This window comes from Arachis hypogaea, chromosome 20 (genome assembly GCF_003086295.3).
Source record: "Arachis hypogaea cultivar Tifrunner chromosome 20, arahy.Tifrunner.gnm2.J5K5, whole genome shotgun sequence".
In the NCBI taxonomy this organism is placed as follows: domain Eukaryota; kingdom Viridiplantae; phylum Streptophyta; class Magnoliopsida; order Fabales; family Fabaceae; genus Arachis; species Arachis hypogaea.
The window spans coordinates 14,102,850-14,110,217 of record NC_092055.1 but is presented as its reverse complement, the minus strand read 5'-3'; the positions used below and the strand labels follow the sequence as shown (position 1 = coordinate 14,110,217).

Below are 7,368 nucleotides of genomic sequence, written 5' to 3'. Positions count from 1 at the left end.
TAATGTTTTTTTAAAGCAAATGTTAGTTTCAGAATGTAGAAGTGTAATTTTTATTTAACTAAAGATAGGTAGACTCAAACCCGCGACTTTTTTTAGGTGAGTATAGAGAGATTATGGGTGTGTTTAGCAAACACCACAAAAAGCACGTTCAATCTTCTTGGACGCTGTAATATTTGTTTGCCTAATTTTTTTCCTTTCAACGCGAACATGATTCTGGGTTTGAACATCGTTTATCAGAATTGACATTCTACCAATTTTGTCATTCAATCTCAATTATAATAAGAGATACCAAAAACAATAAGAGTCCGTTTGGGAAGTAGCAGAATGTACTTTTTTTTAACTTTTGGATTATGAAAAGTTACAATCTGTGTGTTTGGCATCATTTTAAAAAAAGCTTCGAAAAGTTAATTTATAGCTTTTTGAAGAAGTAGAAATATATGACTTATTTTTCGATAAGTCATTCTACCACTTCCTTAAAAAAAAATAATTTCAAAACAAAAAAATCAACTTTCCTTCTTGACTCTGTGAAAAATACTGACCCTTCACCACCATTTTTACGCAAGTATGCTAGAAGCACTGACCTTCCACCATCATTCCACCATCATTCTCACGCAATGTTTCAAACCTCACCATTTTCACGTAATGATTCATCTTATGGAAGTATTGATCCTCCACCACCATTTTTAGACAATATTGCATTTGAACAACCTACTGCATATATTCCTTCTAAGTATTTTTTTTTTTATCATTTTATCACTCTATTTTTTATTATTAAATTTGTATTTAACTGTAGTATGAAATTTCAGTTTTAATTTTATTTTTTCACATGTGATTTTATAGTTTGCTATTATTTTCATAGTTAATTATAACAAGTTCTTGACCTCAATAAAGGAGAAGGGAGTTCTAATAGGAGTAAAAAAAATAAAAAACAACAACAAAATATACATTGACACACATTTTATATTTATTTTTTATTTTCATCTACCATATCATACACAATATTAGTGATTAGGTTATGTAAAATCAACATTCAATATTGGAAAGTATTTCTTATCATCGTTATTTTAATATTCTTTTTTTCTGTAAAAAAATTTATTTTTTGAGTTTTTATCCAAACACTAGAACTTTAAAATAAGTACTTTTATAACTAAAAATCCAAACACAAAATAACTTATTTATAAACTGCTATTAATAAAAGTCCTTATACTTTAATCTCTTTTTTCAAAAGAACTTATTTAAGTTATTTACCCAAACTGGGCCTAATTAGAGTTCTTGAATTTTTTTTATACCTCTACGAGTATAAAAATATTATGCCATTTGAGTTATAACCATGATTCTAAAAATTGGACTAGACCGGCCGGTCAAACCAGTTCAATCGAAAACTAACAATACAAACGATTCGGTCTGATACTTATAACCGTTGAAGAGAAAACCACTTAAAAACCGTCGAACCGGCAGATTATTGCCCGGTTGGATCGGACTGATAACCGGCCAGTTCGAATAAAACGACGCCGTTTTATTTATTTGGGAAAAAAAAACAAAACAAAAGTAGAACCATTCGTGAACCAAAACCCCCCCTCTTCCCAGCCCTTCATCGCCGCCGCCGTCCCCAGGTCCTCAGCGCCCTGCTGCTTCCTCTTCCCTGTGTCATTTTCATCTTCGCTGGCACGTCGTTTTCATCTTCGCTGGCACGTCGTTTTCATCTTCCTCTTCCCCAGGTAGCTCGGCACGTCGTTTTCATCTTCGCTGGCTTCTCGGCACGGGACCCAGGTTAGTGGCCCTGCTTTCAATTCTTCGCCTCCGCTTCTTTCTTTTAATTTCTGAATGTTCGGTCTTCTTCTTCGTTTGAAGTTCTGAAATTGTTGTTCAATTTTTGTTCCATTTTTCTTTTAATGTTTTGTAAATTGTAATTGTCTGCTGATGGATCTTTCTTGTATTTGCTGGTTGCTGATGGCTGTAAATTTTTTTCCAAATTTACTGATGGCTAGATGGCTCTGTTAGTCTGTTGCTTTCAATTCTTCACTCTGTTACTGATGGCTCGATGGCTCTGTTAGTTGCTGATAGCTCTTAATTTTTTTGTTCAAATTTACTGATGGCTTTGTTTGTAGTTGCTGGTTTTGCTGGGTGAAGGTTTAGTGTTTTGGAATGTTTTATAATGTGCTAATGTTTGTAATTGCTGGCTTTGTTTGTAATTGCTGGGTGAAGGTTTAGTGTTTTGTGATTATTGGTTAATGTTTTAGTTTAGTGTTCTCTCTTTTCTAGATTTCCCTTCTCCCTGTATTTCTGCATATTGCTGAATTGGTAATCAATAAATTTGCCTTTTTGCTGTAAATCGGTACTTTACTAGGATTTTTTAAATTTGTTTCTGTAACTTGAATTTGTTGCTGAATTTGTTACTTCCCAGTCACAGAATCAGAACAGAATGCTCAGTCAGTGCTTGATTGATTGGCTTTGCTCACTGATTGTATTTGATGTTAAATTTTAAATTGATAACTTTTAAATTTTAAATTTGCACTGCCCATGTTACTGATTCACTGTTCTTTCAGTGCTTTTTGTTGTTGTTAATAATTATGATGAGCTTTGTTAAAATTTGCACTGCCTATATTACTGAGTGTTCCTTCAGTGCTCGTTGTTGTTGTTAATCATTGTGGTGAACTTTGTTAAAATTTGCACTGCCTATGTTATTGATTCACGGATTCATCCCTCTCGTCATTATTATCATAGTTTTTGATTGCGGATGGCGGCTCATGGTGGTGAGCCAAAAATCCGCCATAAAACAATGGCGGATGGCATTGCTGAAAATGGCGGAAATGGCGGATTACCTAAAAAATGCAAATATATATATACAAAAAAACATGCAGAAAAATTACAAATATAATAAACTATAAAATCTAATCCATATAATCATTTTTGTAGTCATAAGACATCCAATTAATGCAGCAAATATAATAGAAAATTCAGCAAATAAACATAAGACATAGAACATAAAAACTAAAAACTTAAAAGAAAGAGCAAAGCCATTGTCTCATCATGTCTTTAAACTAAAGAATGATGAAATAAACCATCTAAATTCTAGCTCTCATTAACTTGGTTCCCCCTTTGGAGCTGCAGGTTGTTTTCTTTTTCTATTTTGTTGTCTTCTCCTAGTATTTGCCGTCATTTCCCCCCATTGCTTCAATTCTGCAGGACTAAAAAGCCTTTGAAGAAACAGAGCCAAAATCGGGAAGGGTAAAAAAAAAAAAGAAACTATCAATCAGGGGTCTTGGATTTTTAGTCTGCATAGTGCAGTAGTGGCTACTGTATGGTGTGACTCTTGGTTGTGATTGAAACATGTGATGATACACCTTTAGCATCACAACTTCCCCATGGATGGTGTGCGCATGGCGGCACCATTATTTTCTGTTATTGAATAGAGTCCGTAATTTTGACGATATTAAACATTGAATCAAGGGGAAGCATTTCACTGTTTATGCTTCTATTGTTTGCGGTTACCCTTACTCTTTCTACAAATGTATGATAATATTCACATGTGAATTTACATGTTTGCCTCGGTCAATCACAATTCTTTTAGAATCCTTCACCTAGATATATTATGTTTTGATTCTTTGAATCATTGGATATATCTTTTGAATTTTGCAAATTTGTTTGCTTTCTTCATAGCATATGTTTAGAACTTGCTGAACAAGTGACATTAGTGACAAGTTCTTTTGCAACAGATTTCGTGGGTTCTTTTGGAAGGCGGCAAGAATAGGTAACAGTCTCCTATTTGATTTACTACTGTGTGAAGTTTCATTTTAATCTTGCATGTGCGCTTTCAAATATCTAGTTGTTTTCTTTGTTTATGCTATGGAAATGACTGGAGCAGAACGAAGGGTAGGGAAGAAGCCATATCTGCATTTGGTTTACCATGGAATTTTATCGTTTTACTTTTCCCTTTGGTTCTGTAATTTTTTTTTTTTTGCTTTGCTCCATGTGCTTGATGCTCTAAAGATTTTTCCATTTGTCAATTTATCAATATCATGTACTGCAATTCTTTAAATCAATCAGTTTATTAACCCTAGTCCAATCCTGACTTATCAAACCATAGTTAGTTGTACCGCACCTGCTTACCTTTAAACAAGAAGGATATGGATTCTTAGTGAGTGTTTATGACTTACCTTTCTTGGTTGAAAATCTAGGGATATAATAATTCATTATGATTTTATGATGGATGCAAATAGAGAAGGTTTGGATTTTAGTTGTAATCTCATTTTATTTCTGTGCTAATATTCATCTTTTACAACCTCAACCACTTCTATAGATATTTATGTATCTTTTCTATAAATCCTAGTTATTTTAGAGCATTCCTCCTTCAAAATGCATTTTAATGTCCTGTGATCTTCACAAGCAATGGCGGAACTTGAAACAAAATTTTGAGGGGCCACATAGAAGATAATTGTCAAAATATTTTTGATATGGACCCCATTTAAGATAAGCTCGTCTAATTTCATCTCTCTGGTTTGGGTGATATTATCAAATTTAAAGCCGTTTTTCAGGGTCTCGTTCCAGAAAAATGAAAAATTAAGGTCAAACTCATCAGATGTAACCTTTTGAACTTTTGAAGGTTGTATTTCACTTTTTTGTGATTTATTAAAGTAGAAGAACTATCCACAGGTGTTGATATTGTAAAAATTATATGTTCTCATTCTTAAATATTAGCCTTCCTCTTAAAAAATGCATCAATTCTTTTTTTTTATTATTATTTTATATAAAATTTGAATATATATCCTGTAAAATATGTAAGAAGAAGTTAGAAGGACAAATATTAAAATTTATAATATTTATTGAATTTTTTTTATCAATTTATACAAATACAATAATATTAATACTTATTGAATATTCTATTATTTTTTATCATATAAAAAATTAAATTAAATAAATAGTAAAATATAAAATAATATTAAATTAAATAAATAAAAAATATCTAATTTTTTATATTTGAACTTAAAGATAGAGAGAGTGTTACTTATTGAACTTAATGAGTACTTTAAGTCATAGTAAAGTATTTAAACTAATTGAATTATCTTTTATCTTTTAAACAAGTACTACTAATTTTTTTATAAAAAGTTTGGGAGCATGCCCCCCTTGTCTGAACTAAGCTCCGCCACTGTTCACAAGGCTAAATTATGGTGGAATCCTTGAGTCCTAACTTTACCATTGTGGGGATGTATTAAGGAATATAATTTTATGTTAGATATTTATTTTGCCCAGAAAGCTCTAACATGAGATGCTACAAAGTAAGTGAGCATAAAAATATATTTGATTGGATGATAATCAGTGATTTTATCTTCTTGAGTTATTGCTGAAACAGGGGAACGATTAAGCCTGTGGGTATCCGTAGGTTGCTTTATGATGGGTGTTTCAATAATCTTCTTCTGAGCTATGATGACATGTCATCATGTCATGTTTTTCTATGTTTTTTCATACAAGAAATTGATAATTAGTGTTTAAATATTGCATTCTTTTGTACTTAAATGGTATATTTCCTTGATCTTTTAATTTTATAGGAAATCAGAAGAAAAAGAAGCAAAAAGAGCAAAAAAATAAGCTAAAAAGAAGAAAAGAATTTTAGGGCACACTTTGAAGTTGGAACACACTTTGGAGCCTTAGGCCACGCTTTTTAAAGCGTGGTCCATGACCAAATCAAGGAAGCTTCACAATCAGCACTCACAAAGCTCAGTTCACTAAGTGAACTTAGCTTTGCCGTACAAGAAACTTAGCTTGGAAGCAAGAATTTTCGCTAAGTTAAAACTTGGGCGTTTACAGCATCACCATGCCTCCTTCAAAGGGCTATAACTTGAGCTACAGACGTCCAATTGATGTGCTTTCAGTTGCGTTGGAAAGCTGACATTCAGAGCTTTCCAACAATATATGATAGTTTATATTTGGCATGAAATTAAGGTACAAATGAAAGGCATCTTTAAGGACCAAAAACAAGCAAAAATAGAACAAAGTGGCTTCACCAAGATTCGAAGGGGGAGACACAAGGAAAACAAGGAAAGCAAGAAAAGAGCGCTCAGTTCACTTTCCCAACTGAGCTTTATCGGGCTCCCACTCATGAAAATACAAGAAAAAGGCTCACAAAAGTGCTTCCACCAAGGTTCGAACTTGGAAACATGAACCAACTGAGCACTACTCTTCCCCCATCCCTCACACTTTGGCGCAACAAGAAGCACACCAAGGAGATGCCATGCGCACCTTGACACGGACAAAGGAGCTGTGACACGCACAATGGGGCACACCAAGGCAAGACATAGAGCTCAGTTCAATTTTCCAACTGAGCTCTATTGAAGATCAACTTGAACAAGGCTGGGCGCATCAAATTGGGCAACACAAAAGCACATTGGGCGCTCAGTTTGGTATTTGAACTGAGCCATCCCCTGGGAGTGTGATCCATGGTCCAAAAATCGAATTAATTCAATCCTGCACCAAAATTTAAAAGCCCATGGACATCACTTCAAGGCACAAGAACAAGTTAGCTTAGGAATTTATTTTTAATTGTAATTTGTTTAGAATTTCATTTTTCATTTTCATTTTCATTTTGTGAAAAGCCTATAAAAAGGCTAGCTCTACTAGAGAGCAGAGGGGGGTCAGCTCCATTAGAGAGCTCTCTCTTAGTTTTCATTCTTGTCTTGAATCTTGGGTTGAGAATTGAAGAAATTCTGTTTCAATCTCACCTTGAGAATTCTCTCTGTTTTCTTCTTCTGCAAACTTTCAAGTGAATTATGATTTGAATCAAAGTTCTCTTCATTATTTTCATCTTTAATTTTCCTGCATCTTGTTCTCTGTTGGATCAAGGAAGGGAGTGAGATCTAGACTTGTTTTCTAGTCTCTTTGATCCCCTGAGATCTTCACTTGTCTTTTTAGATTTCACAATTGAATTGAGTTTTCTTGCTGGTTTACTTTTCTGCTACAATTTCCTTCTCTGCAATTTTTACTTTCTGTTCCTAATGCTCTCAATTTATTTCCCTGCACTTTTGTTCATCTACACTTTACATTTGAGTTGCTGTGATTTGAATTTACTTTTCCTGCACTTTAAATTTCCTGTTACTTGTTCTCAAGATATCTTCAATTGCTTGCTTTACTGCTTTCTTTTAATTTCCAGCACCCAACCCCCTTTTACTTTTCATGCAATTTAATTCTTCTGCAATTGTTTTACGTTTTGCTTACTGCTTCCTTTAAATTCCCTGCACCCAATCCCCTTTACATTCACTGCAATTTACATTTCTTGTTGTTTAAGTTTCTGCAATTTACATTTCTTGCTCTTTAAGTTTCTGATTTACTTTCTGCACTTTAATTTTTCTTGTCATTTACTTTCTGCTGCATCAA

General features: G+C 33.4%; 1 long non-coding RNA gene across 1 annotated transcript; it reads left to right on the top strand.

Annotated features, from left to right (window-relative positions):
- The first annotated feature begins 1,646 nt into the window (after positions 1-1,646).
- LOC112785469 (uncharacterized) lies at positions 1,647-4,066 on the top strand. The gene is made up of 3 exons (XR_011878235.1): positions 1,647-1,770; positions 3,717-3,751; positions 3,866-4,066. It is a non-coding gene; the product is annotated as an uncharacterized lncRNA (long non-coding RNA).
- Positions 4,067-7,368: the final 3,302 nt, after the last annotated feature.